Source organism: Eumetopias jubatus, unplaced genomic scaffold (genome assembly GCF_037043125.1).
Source record: "Eumetopias jubatus isolate StellerSeaLion01/CBP00866 unplaced genomic scaffold, mEumJub1_p1.0 scaffold_1, whole genome shotgun sequence".
Taxonomy (NCBI): Eukaryota; Metazoa; Chordata; class Mammalia; order Carnivora; family Otariidae; genus Eumetopias; species Eumetopias jubatus.
In genome coordinates, this window is record NW_028274807.1 from 67895916 (window position 1) to 67921132 (window position 25217).

General features: G+C 46.2%; 1 protein-coding gene across 1 annotated transcript in view; it reads right to left on the reverse strand.

Moving 5' to 3' along the window:
* The window catches only part of MYLK (myosin light chain kinase), a 194574-nt gene extending 177623 nt beyond the window's left edge, over positions 1–16951 (reverse strand). The window contains exon 1 of the mRNA XM_028091307.2: positions 16939–16951. The gene's annotated coding sequence lies outside the window, so the exon portion shown is untranslated. The remainder of the gene's footprint in view (positions 1–16938) is intronic.
* Positions 16952–25217: the final 8266 nt, after the last annotated feature.

The window sequence follows — 25217 nt, forward strand, 5'->3', positions numbered from 1 at the left end:
CCCCTGCTGGAATCTCCCAGGGCCCAGGGCAAGGCCGTTGCCCATCTGGCTCTAGCACGTGCGTGCTTCGCTCAAGCTTCCCTTACTGAGAGGCCTGGGGACGCTTCTCTTGCAAATCCTCTCCCTCGTGACACGGCACAGGAAAATGAGGCACGGGCCAACCTGATGTGTCAGCTCCCATGGGCCCTGATTTGAAATTCAAGTTTGCAGCTGGTTTCTAATTATTCCCACCAACACAATCTGTCTCCTCCGGCTGAAGCCAAAGGCCTGGTGAACAGTCACGGATTTCTAGTGCTCCTTCCACCCTTGACTAGCACTGAGGCAAGAGGGCAGGTGCGAGAGAAGCAGAATGAGGAGGGAGCCAAGGCTGGGTGTCTCCAACATGCCAGAGGAGGGAGGGTGCTACAGCCAGCTGGGGTTTCCCCAAGCAGTTTTCAGGCTGGCTGCCTCAGCTAGAGAGGAAGGACCAATTCCTCCTCTGGGGTCAAGCCCAGAACTGTATCAAAAGCACAGCTGGAGTAACCGCCAGTCCCAGGACAAGAGATTGGCAATTTAAGAGCAAGCTAGGGGATGACAGCCAGCCAATGGACTTCGGTGAGGGATCCCATCACAGTCTTTGTAGTCAGACAAAAATGGCTGGACTTGAACCTGCCTCTGACACCTAGTAGCTGAATGACCTTGGGTGATTTACTTAATCTCTCCAAACCTCAATTTCCCTGTCTGTAAATCTGTTTCATGGGGCTCTGTGGAGATTAGAAGCCACTTCAAGTACCTAACACAGACTAAATACTTGGAATACCCAATACATTGTAACTGTAACATGCAAAGTAACTTCTAACAATGCCTGGCACACAATCCCTCCCTCAAATATAAATATTTGATGATTATCAAACAATTGATCATTATTTATCAATCGATAAAACATGATAAAAAATGAAGAAGAGGTATCACATTTCATTTAGCTGTTCTAATTTATTTAAATATTGCTGCAAATACTGCCCTATTGCAAAGAGTGGATTACTAATTCACGTTCGAATGTTGACTTGTGTTTATCAGTTACTTGTCATTGGCTAGACAATATGCATTGCTCTCATCCTCCCAAATTCTGGATCGTAGAACATGAGGGCTGGAAGGGGACCTCAATCATCTAGTCCAACCCCCTTTCCTCTTATTTTACAGATGAAGAAATTGGAGACCAGAGTGAACCAATGTATCCGCACAGATGGGTGTAAGGATCTCTGAGGTTTGCAGGGCACGGCCTAGGGCAGGGGAGCCCTGCAGTAAAGAGCTGAACTAGAAGTAGGGAAATGATAATGCATGTCTAAGAGCAACAAAACTCATCTGAAAAAGGGATGATTTTGAGTTACAAAGGATGGTTTGAGTTAAGAGTAAGTTTAGAGAGTTACAGTCTTTAAACTGATTGAGACTAGGTTGTGGAGGGCGTAGAGGATAGTAATGCTCTTCGCTAATGCCGCCAAAAGGGTTTTTGTTTAAAATTAACATTAAGCTACTGACAAATTACAAAATGCTTTCCCAATCCAGATCTCACGTCAACTTCACCATATACTGAGGTATGTTATAACCCCATTTATTGATGGGAAATCTGAGACTCTAAGACCAAGTGACGTGTCTGAGGTCATATAGCTAATAAAGCAGAAGTGGAATCCAATCCTTCTTAACTCCAAATCCTAGCTCTATTTGGTAACATGCCCGGGAAAAATTCATCAATATATGTTAAATCTTATTATCATAATAAATATCATGCCCAACAGGAAATTTCCAGGGTAACAACTTTGGGATAATCTCTTAGATTTATTGGAATGCTATCTGATGGGTACAAATTTGACTAATGTAGTCAATCCGTTGCCCAGGGAAAGCCCCTTATATTTGTCCTAAACAAATGGGTGACTTCATTTTAATCCCTCATGCCTGAGAGAGAGTCCATGCAGATGGCTAATCTCTAGCAAATCTATGCAGGGCCTGGACAAGCAACAGTAGATCTACCTCCCCGCACCCCTGAACCTCGCCACACACACGGAGGCTCTCTCTTCCCAGTCACAGGCCAGAAATCTGTGTTCTCCCCCAAAGCCTGTTGCTCTTTTCCAGGCTCCCCTCCACTCTCCTCCCATTGCCTGGGCACAACCCCAGACCTTGGCCTTGGGTGCTGCATCAGAACTGCCAGGAGGATGCCTTGGCAGTGTGACAAGTCCTATGTTGCCACATGCAGTTCACCCCTTGCCCTCCCCCCACCCTCCCATGATAGGAGGGCCCATTCCCAGGACAGCTTCCAGCTGTAGAGAAGAAACAATGGCTTAGTGTTTCCTGGAACTTACCTGGGGTGATGGATGGCTGCCAACCCAACCCAGCCAGGTTTATCAGCCCACAGGCCAAAAGTCAGGCTCAGACACAGCCCTGCTCCTCCAGCCTTCTTTGTCCTTCATTTGCAGGGGCTGCATCTTCTCCCTCCCTTCTGCTGCTTCCACCCCTACTTAACACGGCCCAGTCCCACTAGGGGCAGGGACACAGGGGAGCCTGCCCTCTGAGGGCCCTTCAGGATCCTTGGGTACCACTTACCCTAGGAACCTGGGATGCTGGGTCTGGGAGGGATCTTAGAAATGATGCAGTCCCACCTCCATCCCCACAGGGGCGCCTCTGTGTGCCCTTTGGGGACACTTGAGGCCATCTCATCCCAGAACATCAAATATACTCAAAGATTGGGGAGAGGGTTTTATATTAAAACCAATGCATTCTGGGGCACCTGGGTGGGTCAGTCGGTTAAACATCTGACTCTTGGTTTTGGCTCAGGTCATGATCTCAGCATCGTGGGATCAAGTCCCACAGTCGGGGCTCCTCGCTCATTGGGGAGTCTGCTTGGGATTCTCTCCCCCGCCATCTGCCCCCTCTCCTCACTGCTCATGCTCTTGCTCACGTGCATGTGTGCACACTCTTTCTCAAATAAACAAATAAATAAAATCTCAAAAAAACCTCAATGTATTCACATTATTGTATAAAATGACAACTATAAGTAGACTTACAAATAAATGTAGGACTTCAAAGAAATGTGATGCTTTCCACAAGCTGCTTCAGGCTACGTCCCAAGCCCCTATCCCTGAGCACATGTTCTTTCTCCACTTCCCTTGGGGATGGCAAAGTGGGAGAAGCACCGGTCCAATCCGACCCTCCTATTTCACAGAAAGGGAGCCTCAGGTCCAGACACATGAGGTGACTGTGATACACAATATCGACTGTTACAAACAGAAATAATCCGTCGATTGAATGCATGCTGGGGGCTAGCTACTGTAGTGAGGGTTTTACCTAGTTAACTTCCATTTTCAAGGTAACTCTAAAGATAGGTATTATTTTCATTTTGAAGAGAAGACTCAGAAGTTGAGCAATGCATCCAAGGTCACAGAACTAACAATAACAGCTACTTCTTATCAGCTGGCTTTAAGCCCTGGTCTCTGGCTCCAAGGTTCAGACCCCTGGGAACAGTGTCATGCTGTTAAGAGGTGCCATAGGGAGGATCTGGGAGGAGGTTGGAGTCCAAGGTTCTGGTGTCTTGTCCTGGCTCTGCCACTAGATTCCTCACAGCCACAGACACAAGGGGACATTTGCTGACCTTCTCAGTCTCTAGATAAGAAAACCAAGGCCCAGAAAGAAAGGCTGGCTTCAGGCTAGAGCCCCCAGATGTCAGGGACAGGATCTGCTAACAGTGGCCCCTGGGAAAGCGTCCTAACCTCTCAGGGGTTAGAAGACCTCTAGCATCTCTCCTAGATGTAGGTTATCTGTATATACAGAAGTATGTAATTTCTAATCTGATGTGCACATCCTCTGTGCCTCTGTGAGCCCACGCACCTGCGGGGCCCTCACATACTTTGGTCTGCAGACAGCAGCTCGGACAAGCTACCCTTAACCTCTCCCCTCAGGGACCTGGATGAGCGTGCTGAGGGAACTTGTGTGACAATCGCCAGTCACTTCTGGTTCTGAAGTGATCAACTAGTCTGCTAGTAATTAGGTAAGTCTCATACACCAGGAAGCAGAACTTATACACAGTAGCCAAAAGCCATAGCCACAAGCATGCACACCCCTCTCAGCAAGGAAATTCCAGAAGTTCATTCATTCCTGTGGTTCACATCTATAAGAATCTTATTCCAGATCCCAACCTCTCAGGCCCCGGATGTTTGCTTACAAAGCCTATTCCACGGCTGGACAAAAAGCATGCGGACGCGATGCAACTCCCTCTTGACTACTTAGAACATTTACGTGATCAGGGGCCACCTGCTGATCACCTGACCCGATCAAGCCAGGTTCATCAAGTTTGTGCTTCCAGCAGAGAAGAACCCCAGCTTAGGGTCAAACACACAGTCTGTCCGTACCCACACTGTGTGTTTCTGAGCACCTACGATGACCACTATGGGCATAAATGGCTGCGAGGTTAAACAGAGCGTGCCACACACTACACCCTCCCCCATCGGATGATATATGAGTGCTGCAGGAAGGGTGAGGACACGCCCCTTCCTTCTGACCTCACTCAGCCAGTGGCCTCCATTTGCTCCCATGATCTCCCTCCCTCCCCCCTGACTGCCTCCCCACCCCTGCCCTGCCTTTCCTTCCCCATTGAAGTGGCCACTCTCTGGGTGAAGTGTTCAATCTGCAGTCCCTGAGCACCACAGGTGGATGTGATGTCCCATCAATGGGCCACCACCAAGGATCAGCTGGGGGAGCACTGAGCTTGAGGACCAGGGACTTGGGCTCCTACTGAAGAGGTCAGATTAGCGAAAAATAATAGAATCACAGGGGCCAGGAACATGGGGTTAGAAACAAAACAGCTAGTGGAGCATTGGCCTGTTCACAGACCCTAAAACCCTTCATGTTTTCCACTCCTGAACCCAACAATCCTCCACCCTGTGTGGGACACTCAGCCAACACAAAAGCAGCACTTTTTTCCCAGCATCAGCCGAGAGGGGAACACGGCCCCAGCATGTACTGGGTGTTAAATGTTCTCTCCGCGACAGGAACAAGATTGGCACAGGACTCTGATGAGAAGTATGCTGTCTGCCATCACTGCAAATGGCCATTCTAGTTGTGAGAACATTTTCTTCTAGGCAATTTAGGTAAGCTTCTATCCAGTGGGTACAGCAGCCAACCAGCTAGATATCGTTGGTTAGGCCCAAAACAGGACTCCCCGAGTGCTTATCCATACCAAATACATCTATTAACTTAACAATACACTTCTAATTACTAGCCTCCATTTCTAACAGTTTTATAACATTTAATGAAATGCTGTCATCTGGAGCTTTTATCATTAATGCTTAATGCAGAGAATCAGTTTTGGCTCTTAGTTTGGTGTTTTAGCATTACCCAAGATGACACCTTTCTTGGAGAAAGCAGTCCCTGGGACTTCCCAGAGCCCAGGGTCTGACTCGGGGAGATTTGGAACATTATACTGAAGAACTCTTGTAACAACTCTGCTCTGCCTCACGCCTATCAGCCAGGGCTGGGTTCCATTTCTCTAGTAGCCTTGTCCCTCTTGGTTTCTGAGCTCAAGTGAAAAACAGAACTTCACTATTCATGGCACCTGCTCCTTGTGGCATAGATAAAATGCAATGAGGGGAAGATCGGAACTGTCTTGTTTACACTGGTTTCAGTTTAAGCCTTCACAATGGTACTTTCCGCCCCGGGAAAAGGCCAGGTTCTCCCACCAGACCACTCTGGGAAGCTGGGATCTGCAGTGAGCACCTGCTTGGTCAGGTGTCCTCTCTCAGCTGACCTCTGAAGGTTCCTGTCACGTACGCACAGCCTGGCCTCCAAAGCAGAGCTCTCTCTCTTAAGTAAGGCCATGCTTTTCTTTTCCCTTACGTCTTACCTGAAGAGTTGAAATAGTATCCAGGTGCTAAAAGGTAACTTCTTGCTTAAGTCCAAGAAAAGTCAAAGAGAGCTTGTCCCCACACTCACCATCTGTATCCCTCCACCAAACAGCATTGTACCTGCCCCTTCTCCTAGGTACCAAGCTCAACTACCTGAGCCACCCAGGTGCCCCAATACACATACATTTACTCACACAGAGTAAACTCTGGTCTGCTATAAGAAATGCCTACAAATATTTGAAGACAGTCACCATTTATCCTTTATCCTTCTGTTATGCTTCACAGAAGGTGTAGAGACCTCTTCTAGATACCTTCGTAAGGCATTTATCTGTTTGTTCATGTACAAAATGAGCTGCATCCGTCTGGCTCCTCCGTTGTCAAGAATGCCTCTGGGCTGAGACTGTCTTTAAGGAGTTGCCACCAAAAGAGGGTCCTGGGCCTCTTCTGTCCCAGTCCCATGATGTCCATCAGGCTGGGCCTGCCTCGGCCTCAGGGAATCCTAATTCACTCACTCTTCAGTGCTCGAGGGGACCAGCTGAGCAATTATCAACCGAGAATGGCCTTCTCCTTCTGTTTCAACACCTAGGGTGACCACGTGACACATTATCCAAATCAGGACTCTTTTGACAACGACAAGGGATGTTATTAACACGCTGTCTAGGAGTGTCTAGGAGAACCAGGATGGATGGATGGCTCTCATATTTCCATGGCCTCCCTAGTCTACACATGAGACGTAACTTCACAGATGTCTTCCCTGGCCACCTTCACCCTATCTGTGCTTCATGTGCCCTCAGTCCAGGAAACGGTTATGTTACTCACACACTGGGTCATGTTTGGACATGTTCTCATTGGTGTCCTTCCTCCTTTCCAGACAGGGTATTTTTTTTTTTTTAAGATTTTATTTATTTATTTGACAGAGGGAGACACAGCGAGAGAGGAAACACAAGCAGGGGGAGTGGGAGAGGGAGAAGCAGGCTTCCCGCAGAGCAGGGAGCCCGATGTGGGGCTCGATCCCAGGACCCTGGGATCATGACCTGAGCCGAAGGCAGCCACTTAACAACTGAGCCACCCAGGCGCCCCTCCAGACGGGGTCTTGATTGCTGATTCTCTGCATGAACTTTGAACTCACTCCGGGCCCCGTATTCCAGCCTCTTCTGTCATTGTTCATAAACAGAGTCTGCTGAAAGTCTGGTTGTGGACAGAGTTATAGATGACTGTTTTCCTGACACAAATATCATTATTTTCTCTATACATTTTTCCAATCTGTTTTTAAGTAGGTACCTTCATTTTTTTTTAAAGATTTTATTTATTTATTTGAGAGAGAGTGTGTGCGCATGAACGAGAGAGAGAGAGAGAGAGAGTGAGACAGAGCATGAGCGGTGGGGAGGAGCCGAGGGAGAAACAGACTCCCGGCTGAGCAGGGAGCCGGACAAGGGGCTCGATCCCAGGACCCTGGGATCACAACCTGAGCCGAAGGCAGACGTTTAACCAGCTGAGCCACCCAGGCGCCCCCTACGTAGGTGCCTGTCAAAACAAAATTGTATTTATGTGTTACCACCGCCTTCATTTTCTCATGCTTTTCTTCAGGCCAAGCCACAGACTTTCTCCTAGTTATGGAACACTCTTTATAAGTCTCATTTTTAATGACTGTGCAATATTCTGCCAAGTGGATGAACCATAATTTTCTCAATCACGCCCCTGTTGTTTACCATTTAGGTTGCTTCCAATTTCACTAAAACAGATGACATCACAAGTCACAGTTCTATGAACATAACTTTTCCTTCATTCTAGATCATTTCCGCAAGATATATTTCAAGAATTTCAATTACTGAGTTAAAGTGCATGAAATTTTTATGGCTCTTGAATCTGGGTCCTCTTGATTCATGTCAGCCTGCTTCCTGGGCTGACTCACAGCCCCCCAAATATTCTTCTCTCCTTCCTCAGCTCTGCTTTGAGCTTGAGTTCCTTGATCTGGTGCCAGAGCTCACGCAGGGGCCAGGCCCAGGGATCCCTGCACAGTTTGGAGGGATGTGCACTTAGATACCCAACCAAGTTAGGCAAGGCTTGGGAAGTGAAGCAAGTGTTGAGCAAGGCAGGAGAGGATCCAACTCTAAGGAGTCACAAAGTTCAAAACTGTTGTTATCGAGCAAACCATCAAGGCCTTCTGGCCTCTCCTATATAATGTTGCCAGTGGGGCAGCCCTGGAATGCCATGGTAGTCTTTTCTAGGCAGCTAAGTCCTGCTCTAATCTCAGAGTCCCCACTGCTCGGAGGCCTTGACAGCAGGGTCTAGGACACAGACTCACGAGCACCCATCCAGGACCAAGTTCTGTGACAAAATATAAAACTGAGAAGAGCGCGTGGTTTTTCATACACTCAGCATGTGTAGTTTAACGGACCATCCTTCAATCTTAGCTCATGCCCTTCATGCTTTGTGGTCATGAACATATTCTCTCATTTATTTATAAAAATGTCCATGGCTTTGTTTCATTGGTAGTTCGTTCATTCACCACATACTTTTTGAGAGCTCACTACCTGCCAGGTGCGACTACTGACCCTGGCGGCGGCAGTGAACACAATGAAGACACTCTTCACGAAAGCACTTGGACAATCAGCTTTTCTGACTGTAATGTAAGTGCCTGACATTAAGCTTCTGATTGCTCAGGCATCCACCTCAAAGACATCCATCTCGAACAGTCACATGGCCGGCTACAGGACTAGATGAAGAGCCAAGTCGCCCCACCCATAAGGTTCCCTTTTTAGACAGCTGTGGTTGACTTACACGATTGGCCCTTTGACCACTTGCTTTTCCCTTCCTGCACTTTAATTCCTGCTCTTGTGTTTTAAATTCACCCATAAAGAGTGAACCTGTGAAGCCCTAAGCCCCCACCTTTGGCCCCAAGAAAAGCAGAAGCCCAGGCCAGCTCTCTCTCTCTCTCCCCATGACCTCGCTATGTGGCCCCACGCATGCCGTGTACCCTCTAGGATGTAAGCAGTAAACCTTGTCTTTTCTAAGTTCTCCGATGGTTGTTGCTGAGGTGCATCTTGCAACCATAATAAGTCCACAAGGGCTGGTCCAGACACAACATTGGCTCTGGTCAGGGAGACTCTGTGGGGGCTCAGCACAAGCAAAACGGGCCCCGGTGAGTGCCCCCAGGCACCGTGGGTAAGCTGACAGAGCTCAGGCTCCGACTGTCAGGCTCTGTCTCCACAGCCACAGTGTCGGGGGATCTCAGGTTTGTATATCTCTTTATCTCCGTGGCAGAGTGTCCTTCCTGCACAGTCAGTTCTCATGAAGCATTTGCTGAGGACAGGGCTTTAGAAAGACAGGAACACTTCCTGGAGGGTTAGTGGGGACACTGGTTGCGTGCACAGCAGAGGGCCAGCTGCCTGCCTTCCAATCCCGGCTCTGCTGCGGGACCTTCGGCAGACTCTTTCATCTCTGGGTCCTCATTTGTAAAATATAAAGGATGGTAATGGTACTTGCCTCAAGAGGCTGTGAGGACTCAAGGCCTCAGCAAGTGCTGGGCACACCAGAAGCCCTCCAGAAATGCAACCTAGTTGTAAGTGGTAACAGTAGCATCCTTTGGGGGCTAAGTAAACCAGCTGACCATGTTTACGGTAAGTCAGGTGCAAAGGTCACAGCCCAGAGAACCAAACTGAAATCTAAGATGCAATCTGACTGGCCAGAAAAGGACATAACAGGGAAAGCTAAATTTGTAAATGAAGGATAGGAGGAAAAAAACCCAAAAAACTAGCCAGACTTTCTCTTCCTTCTCCACGGATGTCAGTGATAGGAACTGATAAAATTTCATTTATGTCAATAATAGAAATGTGAGAAAATGCTCCTGCCAAACGCAGGTCTCTCCAATGGTGGGCACATGCCAAAACCTAACCACAAATGGCCGAGATGAGCTGAGGGAAGCAGAACCCGGATACACTGTTCAGGGACTTTCCTAAAGTATGGACATTCCACAGACAGATAATTTCCGGTGCCACAGAAAGCTGTGGAATTTAAGAAGTCTGAGGGAGGGTGGGGATGGGTAGAAAACAGAACATTAGCCACAACCAGCAGCAAGACAAAGGCCCACGTTTGCAGAGGTTACTCTTCACTCTGGGACTGAAATGGAATGCCGTCGAGATTTAATATCAGTGGTGCAGATAAAATAATGTCAGCAGACTGGATAATTAAAGATTTTTGGCTCACTTCTTCACCCTCTCACTTTCTGGAGGGAGGTTAAGAGAGACAGGAGATGGGTCCAATAAACCAAGAATTCCTCCAATTTAATAGTATATTTTTAGTTACTCTTGACATCTGGGGTACCAGAGACATTATTTCAGGATCAGACCTGATCATGCCCTTTACACTGAGATAAACATCACTCTCTAAAATGCTTTGATGAAAATGTAATTATTTTAAAGGTACACACAGGCTAATTGAGACCATATTGAGGAAGTCTTCAGCTTCCAAAAGAAGACATTTCTGGCTGAGTGGAAGAGATGCCATTAAACCAGTTGCCACCACTCACTCCTCCCCATCTCCCCAAATTCCTCCCTGGACGTGCATCTGGACTAGAGCTGTTCCACTCAGGACTGGAGCTGCCCAAGACGAGGGAGTGACCACGGGGTCACTGCCAGCTCCTTACAGAGCAGCACCGGATCCAAACACTTGTTCCCATTTGCTTTTAAAGCATGGGCTATTGACAAGGAAATGGTGAATCACGGAACCATAGATGCAGTTAAGAGACCACAGAGATCTTCTAATACAACCTCCCACCCAGTATAGGAGTCCTGTTCTGTCCCAAACTGGGCCACAGTGGGCCCAGGAGGCTGGCGATTACAGGCTGGGAGAGGGATGGAACCAAACCCATCAGAGTTAGAGGCAGGAGTGAGCCAAGATCCTGGTGGGTCCCTCCATGAGACAGAGTAGGTTTGCAGCTGAGCCAGACCCCTCCAGCCCCTGAGGGTGGACCAGATTCCCCAGTTAGGACACAGCCTCATCCATGCATGGATCCCCTCTGGACATGTCTGGCAGTAGAGAATTCTCAGAAAGGGGACAGGAAGGGATGGCAAGGGAGGGAGTTCGGGTCACTGTGTTCAGCAGGGTCTGCTCTCTTAGGAAAGGTCTAGTGCACCTTGTTAGAAACCTCCTCCTCTACCACCTAGCTCCTGTCAAGAATAGAAACAGAGGTGCCTACCAGGGGCCATTGACAGATCCTAGCCAGGGCATCCCAAAAGGCAATCCCCCAGAAAACCCTGCGAGAAGAAGTTCTCACACTCACAAACAGCCCATTCCATCATGGGCTGAGCTCTGATATGCCTCCCCCTAACTGGACTCCATTCTGCCCTCTGAGGTCACACAGAGTAAACTCTGGTCTGCTATAAGACATGCCTACAAATATTTGAAGACAGTCACCATTTATCCTTTATCCTTCTGCAGATGAACACACTTGGTCCTTCCACTATTCCGACTAGGCATGGTTTCCAAACCCTTCCGCATCCTCAGGGCACACACTACTTTCACCAGGACTCCCCCGGCGTGGCCCAAGGACTGAAGAAAGCATCCCGGGATGCTTGTCACTCTCTCCTCACCCTCCACTGAGAACACTCGGTGGGCTTCTCATAGTAACCACCTCACCCCAAAAAGGTGGGGATGCTTGGCCTGAGGGACATGGCACAGCTGAAGGTCAGTGGGATGCCAGCTGCCGTAGTTCGGAAGAAGAGGTAAGAACCCCACTGACGTCCTCCTGGGAAATCTGGCCTAGAGCTGCCATAGCTGCAACCAGACCAAGCCAAGGTCTGAGCAGGCAGCTGTATGGATGGGTCAAGGAGGTAGAGATACTGCCATGAATGTGCTCCAGACTCACCTCAGGCACTAAGAACAGAACACAGTCGGAGATATGTCATGAAATACAATTTCAACTCACCCCAGGCAGCTTAGTGGGAGCCTGGTAGATATGGAAGCTGTCAGTGGTTCCAAAGCTTCCTCAGACACCATGAATTAATGTGATCTCTACCCCCTACTCCCCACACCACTTGGTCAGATCAAAGATTCATACACTTTCCAGCTTGTAGATACCCATTGGCTATTTAGCTAAGCGACCAGTGATTTTTTTTAAAGATTTATTTATTTGAGAGTGGGGGGACAGGGAGAGGGAGAGAGAATCTCAAGCAGACTCTGTACTGAGCATGGAGCCCAAGGTGGGGCTCAATCCCACAATCCTGAGATCATGACCTGAGCCAAAACCAGGACTCGGGTGCTTAACTGACTGTACCACCTAGGTGCCCAATAAGCTACTGGTGATTTTTATAGGTTTCTCCCTTGGGTACTTTCTTGCATTTTGTAATTACCCTCCCTCTCCACTACAAAACTGGGTATACCTAGGTCTCAGAATCTGGTATTAAGTTACAATTTAGTATTCTTTTCAAAAATAAACCAATAAATCTCTTGAACTACAATGCTTTTTCCTCTCTTCTTTTTAATTTGGGGGGTTTTATTTTTAGATTTTACTGTCTAAAGATTTCTTACAATATTTTTAAGCATGACAGGGTGTCCCAAGATGTCAACATCTGGTGGTAAGTTAGTTGCAGAATTGTGGCATAGTTTTCTTTCTTTTGAAAAATAATTAATCTGTGATGGTTTTAATGGATATCAAATGAATAAAAAGAGCTTTTATCTTAACATAATTTTAGAAGCATGCTTGGGCTTTATCAGGCCCCGTGATTAGGATCGCCCGGAAAAATTGAGTAATTAGGTTCCCAGGATAACACCAGGGGATGGACGCTTGGCTTGCAGGCTTATTACCAGCTTAAACTCTGCAGGGCCAAGGATCTCCCCTCAACCCACAAGCAGGGTCTCCTTTATATTGTTGAGGGCTCTCAACTTCTGGTCCTGTCTCGTCAAGATGGTCTCCCATCTCTTCAAAGCTCTTACAGCACCCCAACTACAAACTATTCCTATGCTTTCCTATGATCCTATGGGTCCTCTGGTTTTGCTACGTCCCAGACTCCTGATGGCCAGAAAGCCCATGTGCCCAGCCCTTAGGGATCTTTAAAGCTGTTCCACCACACACTCTACCCCCAGTCAGAGATGGCCAGGCTTTCAGGCCCAGTTACCCCTCACAGATACAGAGCAATGGAATCCAGTCAAGAGAAGAGGCCATGACTGCCCCAGGGTATCACCACAGAATTCCTCCCCAGACAGAGGTCCCACTGGAAGTTATGAGGGGCTCCTTCATCCTTCTTAAGCCACAGCAAGGGTCATATATACTTTGCAGAGACAGAAGGTAAAGAATCCAACTGCTGCATCAATCAATGGCCGTTCAAAGACCTCCAGACTCTTCAATATCCCCTTCCTCAGAATGGAGCTACATGCCTACATTTAAGGAGCTGATAGTTCCCAAAATCGGGATTCTAACACTCCTGTTTCCTGCCTGCTCTTCCCATCTGTCTTCTCTTTTGCTACCCAACTCCTTCTACGCAGAGTTAGAACATCACTAGCCTTTTGCCCAGAGTAGGACTGGTCCTGCCCCTTCCTTATCAACACTGTCCCCATGGCCCCAGTGATGGACAAATCCACAAGCACCTTCTACAAGGAAGTGTCCCTCAGTAGGTGGTTCAGCCACAGCTGTAAGTGGCTCCAAGTGCAAGCAGGAGAGCATTGAAATAATCCATGGCTTTGGTGAGTTCCCAGTCTAATGGGGGGAGGACAAGGTCCACAGGCACATAAGAACCCAGGCAGTCATCCAGAGGACACTATTCCCAGCCTGATAACGTATTTAATGCTCTCAGCTGTACTGGCAAGTCAGTCACCCCTCCATCTGGAAAGACTCTCTTCTCTCTGGATGGGGAGGATGTACTCTCCTCTCTTTCCTCCTACCCCTTCTTCTTGGTCTCTAAGTGATGAGCCTGCTCATTCCTCAGGAATCAATTCCAAGCCCATGGTTTTACAAGCACTGAGAGGCCAGAGATTCCCAAACGTATCTGTCCTAATCTCCATGCCAACCTCCAGAATTTTATAACCAAATGCCTACTCCACATCCCACTGGTTTATGAGATGTAACAAGATCTCTCAACTTTCTCCAGCCAAATGTGCTCCTCCTGCAGCATGTCCCACCCAGAGCAAAGGCTTCATCATCCATCTGAACACTCAGGCCCAGGAGCCATCCTCCGCTCTCCCTCTCTCTCCATCCAATCCATCAGGAACTCCCCCTGGTTCTACCTTCATTCTGATCATGCCTCGCCACCCCTGGGCCACCAGCCATCCAAGTCACCAGCATCACGTCCTTGGACCCCTGCAGCAGTCTAACTACGTCCCTGTTTCCACACTGTTTCCCTAAAGTTGGTTCTCCATTCAGCAGCTAGATCATGGCACTCCCCGACTCAGCGCGCTCCAATGACCACCCATCAGCCATGGACTAAAATCCAAACTCCCTACCTTCTGCTCCAAGTCACCTGCTGTCATGCTGTGCCTCACCCCCTCCTCTCCAGAGCTGACTGGCCTGCCTACTGTTCCTCTATGTCCAGTTCATTCCTGCCTGGAGGCCTTAGCAATGGCCAGTTTCTCTGCCTGGAATAGAGTTCTTCCTCCAGACCTGGAAATTCACTCACTCACTTCATTCTGTCCTCTGTTCACACCTCACTCTCACAAAGAGGCCCTCCTGACTACTTGGTGATCCTATGCAAAATAACCCTCTACCCTAATCCCTCCAACCCCTTACCTTGCATTGCTTCTCTTCATTGCACTTTAAAATCAGTGCCAGACAGAGACGCCTGGGGGGATTAGTCGGTTAGGCGTCTGCCTTCGGCTCAGGTCATGGTCCCAGGGTCCTGCATTGGGCTCCCGGCTCAGCAGGGAGCCTGCTTCTCCCTCTCCTTCTGCACCCCCCACCTCGTGCTCGCTCGTTCTCTCAAATAAATAAAATCTTAAAAAAAAATAAAATAAAATCAATGACAGACATTGTCTTCCTCTCTCACTAGAAGGAAAACTACCCCAGAGCAAGGACTTTGCCTCCCTCATCACTCAAAGACTATATGATAAATGAACAAATGTCATGTCTGATACATTAATCACATGGATTATGTCCTTTTCTTGGGAAGGGGACCGAATTTCTCATAGAAACATCAGTTACAATATTAATCAAGTCCCTAATGCCCAACTTTTAAAGAAATATGATCAAACCCAATACTTAATTATAAGTTACATATCAAGCAACATAAGCTTTCTAAAATACATGTGCTTTCATTAGAAGAGTCACAATGTAGCCTCTGTAAATGTAATTTGATGTGATATAGCATCACAGTTCATTGTTCAAAGTAATTTTCTCAAAAGCAGAAAGGGCATCTTCATTAAGGGCATGGAATTCAGAAAAGAGATTTTCCACAGGCCTCTCTGAAAAAAATGTATGGATGAAACTAACGATTCGTTGCCCTTTTGAGAATCTATCAAGCAACGTTTGTATCTTGCTAAAGGTGTCTGAATGATCCGTGAGTGGCCCAAGAGCTCAGACTTTCGGGGACTCCAGACAAGGGCACGGAGCTCCAGCCTGACTCAGCACTGACCAGGTGTGTCGCTGCAGCTCTGCTCTCCCAGGCCCCCTTCCGCATCAGTGCAGGGAAAGGAGCACAGGATGGCTTCTGCAGTCCTGTAGGTGCTAGGTTTGACAACGAAACTTGGACTGTGCTCTTTCTCTCCTTGCAAATTTCTCTGTCATGAGCATAAAATTGGAAACTCCACAGAAAGGGCTCCTTGCAGAGCCCACTCCCCAGCACCAGCGGCTCTGCCTTCATCCTGATTTTAGCCAAGGCAACCCTGCCTTTAAAATAAAGGGACTTGCATTAATTTTTCCATCCTTTGATCTCCCGCTTCTGCTGCTTCGCAGTGTCAGAGTGCCTTAAGGCTTTGCCTCTCGAGGGAGCCATGCTCATACATACACAGTGTTCCCTTTGATCCAGCCTAATATAATGCCCCCTATCCCAGCCACACGTTCTGTATTTTCTTCCAGCAGTAGTAGGACACTGCTTTCTCCTTTTATCTGCCACTTTAGAGTCCAACCTCATAGTCACTTTTTACAAATTCCTTTAAAATTACAGGATCTATTTTTTTTTAACAGAAGGACAGAATCCATGTACTTAGTTTTGTCTGCCAAAGTAGTCTAAGAAGGTATTCTCCCACTTCAGTGATGGTACCACACTTCAAAGCAGCCTTAAAACCATGAGGGACATAATCAGTGTTGTAAGGTCATAGGCTATGCTTCTTTTCACTAATTCCTCTTTCCCCCTCCTCCTTCTCACTTTCTTGGTTTCACTGGGTTGGTCGGGGCCCCATCAGCCTCCTTCACAGTGAGAGTGAACAGACTGCTCCCAAGCTGATGCAGGCTGAGGACCCCTGCGGTGCCATAATCACGAGACCCTAAGGAGAGCATGGAGGGTGGCAGAAGGAAACCCATCCTGCTCACTAGCTAAAGCTACAGAAAGCAATGGACCCCCACCCCCAAATTTCACATAGGAAATCCCAAAAGATCCCCCAGACTTTTGAAATATTGAGAAAACGGACCACTGCATAGCCACCCACAGAAGGCACCATCTTTGTGAAGCAGACTCACTCTACGCCTCCTCTCAATGGGATTTCTCCCTCAACGGAATGATGACGACCACGTCTGTGGGGGGCCAGTGGGGGCTCTTAGTCAGGACGTGGAATAGCTCGGTCCCACAATTAACACAGAATTCGACCCGTGCTCCCACCCCAGTGATGGCTGCTTGCAAGGAACCAGAGACTCAAAGGGAAAATCAAAACCAAATGCAACCAGAGCAGCCTTCTGGAGCAGCAGGAGGAAGAAGTTTTGGGACAGTCTGGAAGGATGGAGGACCAGGTTGGCAGTGTGAACAGTCTCTAGCAGAGGCCAGGGCACCCAGCAGATACTTCATCTTGTTTCCAGACTGGCTCAGTGACAGTTCCCACCAACTTTACCAGTTCTAGAATTCTGACCAGCTAAGCCAAGGTCAAGAGACAATGCTAAAGCATGCTGACCTCACTCCCACCTGTCGGGGCACCTGGCCAGGTGTCATCTCACCTTGTGGGCACTGGTCTCTCCTGGCCGTCCTGTTCTCCGCTCTGCCCTCTCCTCAGGATGGGCCGAGGAAGAGGAGGAGGAACTGTCAACAGCACAGTTTTAACCCTGCCCACTCACCAAGGTCTCCCCTGCAGTTTGTTGTGGCAACTGCACTGGGAGCGCAAGGCAGGATGTCCTGGGGCTCTGCCTCCCTGTGCGCTCGGGGAGGCCCTGACCAGGGAGCTCCTGAAGTTGTTCCAGAATGCAGCAGGGGCGGCCACCTGGGAGCCGCCTGGGAGCCACGCGGCCGGTGCCTGGTGGGAAGGAGGAAAGGAAAGCCAAGTCAGGGGCAGACATGCACAAGGGAGCGGGAGCAGCTGCGAGGAGCACATCCTCAGAGAGGCTGTGTAGAAACGTGGAAACGTCCCAAGGACAATAGGTGACTTTATTACCGCGTGTGGGGGTTTCTGGGTTTAGAGTTCAGGAATAACAGTTACCAGGAGAACAAGACCTAGCTACTTCCTTCCTCCACACAGGGCAGATACCAAAGAACTGAGGGTGGAACTGTGGTGCGGTCACAGGGTCGGGGGAGAGGCCCTGGCAGGGGTGAGGGAGGAAGGCCACAGAGCAGGTAGTGGCTGCTGGGCCCTCTGGAGGGAGATGGCACCTGGGCCATCAGGGGCCGGCCTTCGGGGACATAGCCACGGTAAGGAGGAGCTGACAGGACAGGGAGACAGTACCCATACCTGGGAATGAGTGACTCCCCCACACTGTCCAGGGCTTAGCCTTCTCCCTTGCTCCCCCAGAACCCACACCCAGGCAGCCCACAGGGTCCACCCCTCAGCCTGCAAAGGTTCCTAAATTTCAGCCCATCTCCTCCGTTCAGAAGCTTCCCTCCAGCAGTGCATCTCAAATATTTAAAGTGGTAAATCCATTCCCTCAAATGTGCAAATTACTTGCTACCTTCCCAGGAGGCCTATTGATTTGTAAAGGATACTTTGTAAACCCAAAGGGAATCAAGCTCTCACCATGGAATGTCAATAGAGAGACTTGTAGACTGCAAAGTCCTGATACATCCCTTACTCCCACAGGAGACCTAGAGGGTGGGCACCCTCGGTCCAGCGTGGTGGTCCCCAGACACTTTGATGCATACTTTGAAGGGGAAATGGAAGTAACTGGGCCCTCAGAGGAGGGGTGGGATGGGGTGGAATCCCCGCCCTGCTACAGTCCCACAGAGAGATGTTCTTTTCCACCTAGATAGGGAGCTTCGGCAGAAAGCGGATCCCAGAGTGACAGCCCCATCTGCACCCAGTTGCTCTTGGAGATCTAGCTGGCCACAGAACCAAGTGGGAGCCAAATCAGGATGGTGTTCCTATAAGTAATGGTTTCTGCACCTCTCGTGGGCTAAGCCAGTCAGTCCAGGCAGAATTCCTCTTGACCTAGCAAGCTCAGTCCTGCTGCACCTCACCTCAATGACTCTCCATCTTGGTGAGGGCTCAGGGATACCTGTGGCTCTTTGATCCTTCACCCTTACGCCACTTCTAGCTTGAGCACACCTGGCACCTGGCACCAGTGACCTTTTCACTTGCTGCCAGCAAGAGAGGCCCCCTCTCCTGCTGCTCCTCCTGTGCCTCAGGCCCACGACCCGCCCTGTGTCCCCATGAGCCTGGCTCTCCACCGTGGGACTCTTTGGCAGAACTGATTGGGCCACTCTTGGCTATAATCCTTCACAACTCAACCTGTACCAAGGAAGGCTTCTAAAAGGAAATGAAGTCACTCACAAGAAAATGCAAAATTAAGCTACTGATTATTTAAGTTAGAACTGTATAAAAGCTGATAATATATCTGAAATGGTTTTCTACACTAATTTTGCAACCCTATCAAGCATTACATCTATCCCTGAGTTCCCTGACACTCATGACAAAAAAAAAAAAAAAAAAGAAAAGAAACAGAATGGTTCATATAATTCTCCTTGGCAGATGAGGATGAAAAGCCCTCCAGTGAGGGAAACAAGGGCCCTCCGGAGCATTTCTCTACAGAGAGGGGACTGAACATCATAATGGGCAATTCCACCCATAGGGTTTACAGAAAGAAATATTCATAATTCAGTGACTTTTTAATAGCAACATTTAAGGAAAGCAAGGAAAATATTAAACCATGACTTAGGATTTTTGCAGGGAGCTAAGGCAATGTGGCTTGGTAAGGGGTCTGATAACTTAATACAAGACACAGTGTTTTTCAGGGGAAAGCTGTGCTGCTCTCATCCCATTCTGTGGGGAAAGTGGAGAGGGGAAGGCTGCAGGAGGGGGCCCTGGGGTGTGGGGTGGGACTATGGATTGCCATAACGACCCAGGACAGGGAAAGGGGGAAAGGATGCTGAATATCCCACATGAAACACAATTCTCATTATAAACAATTGTCTCATCTAGAATACTAATAATGCCTCTGTTGAGAAGCACTGGAAAGTGAATCAGAAATTAGCATGACTCTTGTAAGACCTGTTCTTAAACACCAGTTAAGTCTTCACAGGGAGTGGGACAGCAATGGCTGCAGGAATGTCTGTTTTGGCGAGTCCAGATGAGGAGGGGGTGCAGGCTTCTGATACGTCAGCCCTGCTGGTGGTCACATGTATATCATCTTGTGAAGGGGCTACAGCCTGACAGGCACTGTTGGCTAGACAGACAGCTGGACACTGGCGAGCTAGAGGCATGCCTATGGAAAGGGACAAACCTCTACTGTTTTTTATTTCTTCATATGTCTAAATGAGGACACAGGTGGAACACCAAAACTGGACAACACGTCACAGGAGAAACTATTTTAGTCCAGAGCACTGGTTCTCAAAGTGTGGTCTCCAACTAGCATCACCTGGAAACTTGCTAGAAAGAGCCCAGACTTGCTGAATCGGAAACTCTGAGGGTGGGACCCAGCAACCAGTGTTTTAATAAGCCCTCCAGGTGAATCTGAAGCAGGCTCAAGTTTGAGAACCTCTGGTCTAGAAAGTTCGGGACTAAAAATGGCAATCAGTCACGAGAGATAGTTTAGAAATGTTACCTCATCCCTCTGTAGCATTTCTATTACACTCTGAGAAGAAGGGGCATGCTGCAACATATTTGTTGCAAGCAAATGATCAGACATGGAGGGCATGAAGAGGGAAGACCTAAGCGAGGAGAAATGAGGGAAAAGAGTAAATTATCCAAGGCCAGTCTAAGTAGCAAGTTTGATTAACCACCCTAGAAGGATTCTGTTTTTACTTTAACCTGTATTCCTCCTTGAATAGCCAGTGTAATTATATGGTTCAAAACTCAAAAGATAACAAAAAAGTATGGAGTGAAAGGTCTTGTACCTGCCCCTTCTCCTAGGTACCAAGCTCAGAGTCAGCCATGCCATCGATGTCTTCTAGGAATATGTTATGAAAATACATGTATTTTTTTTGAGAGGGAGGGAGGGAGAAAGGGAGAGAGATAGAGAGAGAGGCAGGGGAAGGGGCACAGGGAGGAGAGAGAGAATTTTAAGTAGGCTCTGGTAAAGGGCTGGATCTCACAACCCTGACATCATGACCTGAGCCAAAATCGAGAGTCAGATGCTCAACTACCTGAGCCACCCAGGTGCCCCAATACACATACATTTTATCCCCACTTTTTCTTAAATACAAATAATAGCATATTATACACACTATTCTATACTTTGCTTTTTTTAGTTAATATTTTTTTTTTTAATAAATAAGAACAACTGAGAAGACTTCTGAGCTCCTGGAAACATACAACACCCCTGGGGGCACATGTGTTCACTGCAGAGAAGGCGCATCTCCTAGGTCATTATGTGATTCTTGTGGATTTCTTGGTGAACCCCCTGCAGGGAAACTGTCCCGAAATTCTCAGCTTGGAGAACTCTCCACGAGTTTTATAACAGAAGGAGGTGACGTGTAAACTCTTAGGTCACTAAAGTCCAAGAGCGAGACCACCAGCTAACAGCAAACCTAGTGGTTTAGGCATCCTAGAATACACAGTGGAGGGGAGGTTGAACCCTAGAGAGAACTCAAAGCGATGAGAGGACTTGGAATATTTTTATCTGTAAGACTAATAACCATAAGTCACATTTTATCTATAGGAATTAACAAAATGTATAGACGGATAAGGACAGGAACTAGAAAGAACATTTAAAAGAGTCAGTTTTTAACACTTAGAATCAGATACAGAACACAGAATAAAATAATATAACCTCTCTCCTTCTACCAGTTTAAGTTATAGTAACATTTCCTTCAGAATTAATTTTTGTTCTTTCACCACATCAGTGAGATGTCCCTCCCTGATTCCTGTCAGATTTTTATCAATATAGCATTTAAACCTAAAGCATGAAGGTTTCTTTTTAATAACAGCTTTATTGAGATATAATTCACATACCATATAATTCACCCAGTTAAAGTGTATGATTCAGGGGCACCTGGGTGGCTCCGTCGATTAAGCGTCTGCCTTCGGCTCAGGTCATGATCCCAGGGTCCTGGGATTGAGCCCAACATTGGGCTCCCTGCTCAGCAGGGAGCCTGCTTCTCCCTCTCCCTCTGCCTCTCCCCCGCTTGTGCTCTCTTGCTCTCTTGCTCTCTGTCCATCAAATAAATATGTAAAATCTTTAAAAAAAAAAGTGTACAATTCAATGTCTTTTTAGTATGGTCACAAGAGCTGTGCAGCCACCACCTCAATGCACTTTAGAACATTTTCATCACCCCAAAAAGAAACCCTGTACCCACTCATAGTCACTGTCCATAATCCCCCAAGCCCTAGGCAGTGACCAATCTACTTTCTGTTCCTGTGGATGGAGAACAACTCAATAGGCTCATTGGCAGACTTGACACCACTGCAGAAACAAAATCAGTGATCTTGACGATAGGTCAACAGAAATGATCCAAAATGGAACACAAAGAACAAAAGAGTGTGTTTTGTTGGGGAAGAGGGCAGGGAAAGGAGGAGACAAAGCATCTAAGAGCTACAGGATACTATGAAATGGTCTAACATATGTGTAATTGGAATCCTAGAAAGAGAAGAAATAGACAATGGCACGGAAGAAATATTTGAAGAAATAATGATCAAGAATTGCCCAAAAATAAAATATACCATACCACAGATCCAGTAAGCGCAGAGATTCCAAGCAATATAAATACAAAACAAACAAAAACAATCAAATACACTTAGACACATCATGTTCAAATTGCTGAAAATCAAAGACAAAAAGAAAATCTCAAAGGCAGAAGGAGAGGGGAAACACTACATGTAGGGTAATAAAGACTAGTATTAAAGCACATTTCTCATCTGAAATGATGCAACAAGAAAATAATAAAATAGCATCTTATAAGTACTGAAAGAAAAAAACCTGTCAACCCAGAATCTTACACCCATGAAAATCTCTCTCACAGATGGAGAAATAGCAATGTTTAAAAATAAATGAGCTTGAGAGAATTCATTACCAGCAGACTTGTACTACAAAAAAACTATTAATAGAAGCTCTTAAAGCAGAATGAATACACTGAACAGAATTAGGATCTAGATAAACTAAGATCTCTAGAAATGATTAAAATAAATGTAAATATAAAAGACATTTCAAGAAACAGACTCTTTTTTAAAAAAAATATTATGTTTATTTATTTGAGAGAGAGAATGAGATAGAGAGAGCATGAGAGGGGGGAGGGTCAGAGGGAGAAGCAGACTCCCTGCTGAGTAGGGAGCCCAATGTGGGACTCGATCCCAGGACTCCAGGATCATGACCTGAGCTGAAGGCAGTCGCTTAACCAACTGAGCCACCCAGGCGCCCTCAAGAAACAGACTCTTAACTATAGAGAACAAACGAATGGTTACCAGAGGTGCAGTGGGGGGATGGGTGAAATAGGTGATGGGGATTAAGGAGTGCATTTGTTTGATGAGCCCTGGGTGTTGTATGAAAGTGCTGAATCACTATATTGTATATGTGAAACTAATATTACACCTTATGTTAACTAACTGGAATTTAAATAAAAACTTTTTAAAAAGTTTACCTACAAACTTATTTTATTTACATCTATTTAGTTTACTTGTTCTTAACAATTATGCTTAGACCACCCCCCAAAACTTCATGAGTTATTAGACAAAGTCAACCATTATTCTACCTTTTTTTCTGGCAAATTTTGAAACAAAAATATCATTAGCTTATTTGACTTTTAGTAAGCATAAACAAAATAAAAGTTTTATATTAAAAAAGGGTAAAAATAAAAGACATTTAAAATGTTTTTGAATTGCTCAAAAAGATAATTTACTGTTTAAAGTAAAAATAGTGGTAATACACTGTGGGTTTATAGTATACACAAAAGGAAAATATATAACAGTACAAAAGTTGGGAGAGATGAACTTGGAATATAATGTTCTAAGGTTTTTATAACATACATGAAGTGGTATAATATTATTTGAAGGTAGGCTGTGATTAAAAGATGTATGCTGTAAACACTGGACACAACATTAAATTTTTAAAAATAAGTATAAGTAGTAAGCAAGCCAATGATGGAGATAAAAGAAATAAGAAAAACTCTCAATTAATACAGAGGCAGGCAGAAAAAGAGGATAAAAGGAACAAAGAAGAGATAAGACAAAATATCTAGATGATAGATTTTAGTCCAACCACATTGATTATTACATTCTATGCAAATAATCTAAACATACCAATTAAAGATTGTGAGAATAGATAAAAAAGCAAAACCCAATTATATGCAGTCTACAAAAAGTACACCTTAAATATAGAGATTGGGGGGTGCCTGGGTGCCTCAGTCAGTTAAGCATCCAAGTCTTGATCTCAGCTCAGGTCTTGATCTCAGAGTGGTAAGTTCAAATGCTGTGCTGGGCTCCATGCTGGGTGTGGAGCCTACTTAAAAAAAAATTAATTAATATAGAGATTGGTTAAAAATAAAAGAGTTTTTAAAAAGGCATAAATCCAAGTAGTAATCAAAAGAAAGCTAAAATGGTTATATTAATATCAGACAAAGTAGATTTCAGAATAGGGAATACTAGCAGGGGTAGAGAGAATAATTTCATAATGATGAAAAAAATCAATTTGCTAAATATAACATTCCCAAATATGTATGCACCTAACAACAGGACTCCAAAATACTTTTTCAAAACTCTTAGAACTGAAAGAAGAACTAGGTAAAAATACATAATTGTGGCTGGAGACGTCAACACTTCTCTCTCAATAATTGATAAAACAAGTATACAGAAATAAGTAAGGATGTAGAGGAGCTGAACACCACCATCAACTAACTCGACTGAATTGACACTACAGCCAATAAGGCAGAATATACATTCTTTTCAACTGCACATGAAACATTCACCAAGATAAACTATATTCTGGGCCACCAAACAAACCTGTATCAATTTTATTTTTTTATTTTTTTTAAAAAAGATTTATTTATTTGACAGAGAGAGACACAGCAAGAGAGGGAACACAAGCAGTGGGAGAGGGAGAAGCAGGCTTCCCGCAGAGCAGGGAGCCCAATGCGGCCCTCAATCCCAGGACCTCAGGACCACAGCCCGAGCCAAAGGCAGACACTTAACCAACTGAGCCACCCAGGCATCCCTGTATCAATCTTTAAAAAGTGAAATCATAGAGAGATGTTCTACAATCATAATGAAACTAAACCAGAAGTTAATAACAGAAAGACATCTGTAAAATTACTTAAATATGGGGTGCCCAGGTGGCTCAATCAGTTAAGCGTCTGCCTTTGGTTCAGATCATGATCCCGCAGACCCAGGATAAAGCCCTGCATCCAGCTCTCTGCTCAGCAGGGAGTCTGCTTCTCCCTCTGTCCCTCCCCCTGCTTGTACTCTCTCTCTCAAATAAATAAACAAAATCTAAAAAAAAAAAAAAAAAATTCCTTAAATATTTGGAGACCAAACAACACACTTTAAAATAACCCAAGATCAAGGAAGAAGTCACAGGATATTAGAAAATATTTCACATTGAATGATATGAAAACACAATGTCCCAAATTTGGGGGATGCAGCTAAAACAGCTAAAGTGTAGAAGGAAATTTATAGCATTAAACACTTTTTTTTTGAGAGAGAGAGAGAGAGAGAAAGAGAGAGAGCATGAGTAGGGGAGGGGGCAGATGGAGAGGAAGAAAGAGAATCTTAAGTAGGCCCCATGCTCAGCATGGAGCCTGATGTGGCGCTTGATCTCACAACGCTGAGATCATGGCCTGAGCTGAAATCAAGAGTTGGATGCTTAACCGATGAGCCACCAGGTGCTCCCGCATTAAACACTTATAGAAAAAAAGAAAAACCTCA